General features: G+C 40.9%; 1 long non-coding RNA gene across 1 annotated transcript; it reads right to left on the bottom strand.

The window, feature by feature from the left end:
• Positions 1-763: 763 nt before the first annotated feature.
• Positions 764-2,411, bottom strand: LOC138437066 (uncharacterized). The gene is made up of 2 exons (XR_011255752.1): positions 1,863-2,411; positions 764-1,064 (listed from the first exon to the last, which is right to left on the bottom strand). It is a non-coding gene; the product is annotated as an uncharacterized lncRNA (long non-coding RNA).
• Between the last annotated feature and the right edge of the window lie 2,771 nt (positions 2,412-5,182).

Raw genomic sequence — 5,182 nt, 5'->3', positions numbered from 1 at the left:
GATACCTACAACAATTACCATATTTGAATTGTTTTTCAAAATATTAACATTTATTAAATGAGTACCATAAGCAAGGCATCAGGCTAGGTGCAGAAAGTGAACCAAAATGTGTAAAGTTTGGCCATTGCCTTGAAAAGAATTTATAAACTATATCAGGAGGTAATAAAGTATTTAAATAACACAAACTATATATTAGAAGAACCACAGAGTAACATAACCATATTGTTATAAGAATTAAAAAAATATAATTTCTGCTGGAAGTGGTAAGGGGAGGATTTATCAAGAAGATAATATTAGAGCCTTGAAGGATTTTGATGGTGGAAGTAGGAGGAAAATCAATTCTAAGAGAAAGAAAAATGACCTGAGGATAACTGTGGTCCTGGAAAAGAGCAGAGTGCTCAGAAACTTGTCAGTATTTTATTTCACTTGGATTATAATATATGTATAGATGTAGGAGAACTCATTTAACAAATATCCAGCTGCAACTTCATTCCAGGCACTGGCTACTACTCTGTTATGTGATAGGTGTGGAAGTTGAACTACAGATGTGGAGGCCAGCCGAGTCACTAGTACAAGACGGTGGTGGAACAGGGACTTGAATGCAAGTAGTCTGACTCCAGAACCACTCTACAATTGTGCTGTGTCTTGGCTAAGTTAAGGAATTAATTAGGGGGAAAAAACAAAACTGGCACCAAACTAAATACCCTTCAACAGTTGCAGTGAAAACAAATACACTATAGCTATACAAACCAACAAGAAGGGATCTCAAATACTTGTTTATTTATATTTTTGGCTATGCTGGGTCTTTATTGGTGTTTATGGGCATTATCTAGTTGCGGCAAGTAGGAACAAGTCTTCCTGCGGTGCACATTCTTCTCCTTGTGGTGGCTTCTCTTGTTGCAAGCACAGGCTCTAGGCACGCAGGCTTCAGTAGTTGCGGTCCAAGGGCTATAGAACGCAGACTCAGTAGATATGGGGTTTTCCAGGACCCGGGATTGAACCTGTGTCCCCTGCATTGGCAGGCGAATTCTCAGCCACTGTACCACCAGGGAAGTCCTCAAACACTTAATATTGAACAGAAAAATCAAATTAAGAAGAATATGTGCAATATGATTATATTTGTATAAGGTAAAAACCAGGCAACTACATAACATGTTTATACATGTTAATGTACACATGAAACTAAAATGAAAAGGAGAAAAATGATGAGTACAAAATTCAGGATACCCCCTTGCTGATCACGCACTGCACGTTCCTGGGGAACCGGATGCTAAACCATTCATAGACAACCTGCCTCTGGGTCAGGGTTTCGTACATAGCAGAATAGCTCCCTCGCTTCAATCTATTGAAAGTCAGCCCTTGACGTAAGGGTTTGTAAAAAAGGAAGAGATCTTTTTTTTTTTTTTCACTTTTTTTTAAGAGGAAAAGAATTATTTTCTAAGAAACATTTTTTTAACAAAATTTTTAAAAAAGAAAGAAAATAAACAAAATTCAAATAAATTCTCTGACTTTTCAGTGGTTAAGACTCCATGCTTCCACTGCAAGCGGCACAGGTTTGATTTCTGACCAAGGAACTAAGATCCCGAAGGTCATATGGAATGAAAAAACCACAAAACCCAAAATTCAGAATACTGTCTTCCTCTGGAGGGAAGAAAAGAGATTGAGATTAGGGAGGGGAATCACAGAGTGCTTCAAAGAACAGGTTACATTAGTTTTCCTTAAAATAGAAGCTGTTTATTTTTTCTTTAAATAATACATATGTTATACAGTCATTTCTCTGTTCCCCAATACCAAAAGCCAGGGATGCTCAAGTCTATTACATAAAATGACATAGTATTTGTATATTAATATAATATACTCACATTCTCGTGTTGTTGAAAGAGGGTGTTTGCTATGACCAGTGCGTTCTCTTGGCAAAACTCTGTTAGACTTTGTCTTGCTTCGTGTTGTACTCCAAGGCCAAACTTGCCTGTTACTCCAGGTATCTCTTGACTTCCTACTCTTGCATGCCAGCCCCATATGATGAAAAGGACATCTTTTTTTTTTTTTTTTTTTTTTGGTGTTAGTGCTAGAAGCTCTTGTAGGTCTTCACAGAACCATTCAACTTTAGCTTCTTCAGCATTAGTGGTTGGGGGCATAGACTTGGATTACTGTGATATTGAATGGTTTGTCTTGGAAATGAACCAAGATCATTCTGTCATTTTTCAGATTGCAACGAAGTGTTGCATTTTGGACTTTTTTGTTGACTATGATTGCTACTCCATTTCTTCTAAGGGATTCTTGCCCACAATAGTAGATATAATGGTCATTTGAATTAAATTTGCCCAATCCTGTCCATTTTGGTTCACTGATTCCTAAAATGTCAGTGTTCACTCTTGCCATCTCCTGTTTGACCACTTCCAATTTACCTTGATTCATGGACCTAACATTCCAGGTTCCTATGCAGGAATTGATGCTTTTGAACTGTGGTGCTGGAGAAGACTCTCAAAAGTCCCTTGGATAGCATGGAGATCAAACCAGTCAATCCTAAAGGAAATCAACCCTGAATATTCACTGCAATGACTGATGTTGAAGGTGAAGCTCCAATACTTTGGCCACCTGATGTGAAGAGTTGACTCATTGGAAAAGACCCTGATGCTAGAAAAGACTGAAGGAAGGAGGAGAAGGGGAGGACAGAGGATGAGATGGTTGGATGGCATCACCAATTCAATGGACATGAGTTTGAGCAAACTCCAGGAGATGGTGGAGGACAGGGAAGCCTGGCGATCTGCAGTCCATGGGGTTGCAAAGAGTCAGACACAACTGAACTACAGAACAACAACTCACATTCTACCATATACTTGAAATAATCTCTAGGTCACTTACAACACCTAATACAATTTAATTACTATGCAAATAGTGGCAGGCCACGTGGCAAATTCAAATTTTGCTTTCTGGGTTTTCAAATATTTTCTACCTGCTATTGGTTGAATTTGGATGCAGAACAATGGATATATCATATATTACATGATAAATGTATAAATCAATTTTCACACAACAGAATCATACCACAGGTTCAAAAGAGAGACTTCACGAATTGAATTAATCACATGTGAAAGAGAGAGGGCATTTCAAAATGAGGAACTGGCAGAGGCACAGAGGCAGGAAAAGGGGTGGAGAGTAGTAAGAGGGAAACGGGGAGTAGGTCATTTTTGTAATAGACTATATTTGTAAGAGTGTAGCGGTACACAACCCCACTCCAGTACTCCTGCCTGGAAAATCCCATGGACAGAGGAGCCTGGTGGGCTGCTGTCTATGGGGTCGCTGAGGGTCCTACACGACTAAGCGACTTCACTTTCACTTTTCACTTTCACGCATTGGAGAAGGAAATGGCAACCCACTCCAGCGTTCTTGCCTGGAGAATCCCAGGGACGGGGGAGCCTGGTGGGCTGCCGTCTATGGGGTCACACAGAGTCGGACACGACTGAAGTGACTTAGCAGCAGCAGCAGCAGTGGTGCACAAAAGTTAGGTAAAGATGTGGCCAGAATGTGGAGTTTCTTGGAAGCATTTGTAAACCTTACACTGTAAAAGATGAAGTCTTTATATCAATTAGGATTCCTTAGTTTGGGGCAACAAGAAACAATTGGGGCTAACCCAAGTAAAAGAGAAAGAGATGAGACCAAAAAAAAAAAAAAAAAGGCATGATAGATGGAGAGAGCTAAAAAGAGATGGGGGAAGAAGAGAGGGAGTGTGAGAAAGAGAAGAGAAAAACAGAGAAACAGATTCAATAGTTTTGAGATAGGTTATCACGTAAGTGACCAGCCCAGGAACCTGGTAGTTCTGAGTATCTCAATGATATGAACTGATAGAGCAGCTCTTTAGAGCACTCGGTTCTTAACTTACCTCCTATCTCAGTGTGTCTTCATGCAAGATTCCAGTTTCTAGGACAGTATGGGTAACCTGGGGCTTCCCTAGTGTTTTCCCTCTGTGACCTGGGAGGCGAGGTTCTGTGCTTGCAGCTCAGGATAATACTGGCAGCAGAGGTAGTTCTCCAAAGGAAAGGACGTCGAGCAGATTTTGAAAAACAGAAAAAAAAAAAAAAAAAGTCCAGTCTGGATTCCTGAGGAAGTATGGAATGACTACCATGCAAAACCTAAAAATTCCCTTATTGAAATTAATTCTTCAGATTAGACATCTAGTTAAATTCAGTTCAGTCGCTCAGTCGTGTCTTATTTTTTGAACACCCCATGGACTGCAGCCGGGCCTCCCTGTCCATCACCAACTCCTGGAGCTCACTCAGAATCATGTCCATTGAGTCTGTGATGCCATCCAACCATCTCATCCTCTGTCGTTCCCTTCTTCTCCCGCCTTCCATCTTTCCCAGCACCAGGGTCTTTTCAAATGAGTTAGTTTTTGCATCAGGTGGCCAAAGTATTGGAGTTTCAGCTTCAGCATCAGTCATTCCAATTAACATTCAGGACTGATTTCCTTTAGGATGAACTGGTTGGTTCTCCTTACTGTCCAAAAGACTCTCAAGAGTCTTCAATACCACAGCTCAAAAGCATCAATTCTTCGGCGTTCAGCCTTCTTTATAAGTCCAACTCTCATATCCATACGTGATTACTGGAAAACCATAGCTCTGACTAGAGGGACCTTTATTGGCAAAGTAATGTCTCTCTTTTTAATATGCTGTCTGAAAGTGAAAGTGAAATCGCTCAGTTGTGTCCGACTCTTTGCGACCCCACGGACTGTAGCCTACTAGGCTCCTCCGTCCATAGGATTTTCCAGGCAAGAGTACTGGAATGGGTTGCCATTTTCGTCTCCAGGGGATCTTCCCGACCCAGGGGTCGAACCCGGGTCTCCCGCATTGTAGGCAGACGTTTTTTACCGTCTGAGCCACCAGGGAAGCCCAATATGCTATGTTGGTCATAAATAAGCACCAATTTAATTAAACCTCTCGAATCGATTATTTCATCCCAATGAACTAACATTTTCGTTTTCAGTGACCTGACGTTTTTGAGCGTCCTACAACCTCCATCTTCTTAGATAATATTTATTAAATTGGACCCATTACTTTTGCGGTGAAACTGAGATCAACCATTCCTTGTGGAAGACTGGCAGAAAATGCTGGAAGAAATATAAGAAAACGATGACACCGCAAGTCCTGCAAACTAGCCGAGGGACCCCAAGCTGCAGCGGTCC

This window comes from Ovis canadensis, chromosome 3, assembly GCF_042477335.2.
Source record: "Ovis canadensis isolate MfBH-ARS-UI-01 breed Bighorn chromosome 3, ARS-UI_OviCan_v2, whole genome shotgun sequence".
NCBI lineage: Eukaryota > Metazoa > Chordata > Mammalia > Artiodactyla > Bovidae > Ovis > Ovis canadensis.
The sequence above is the reverse complement of the archived record's forward strand: the minus strand, read 5'-3'. Positions and strand labels throughout refer to the sequence as shown.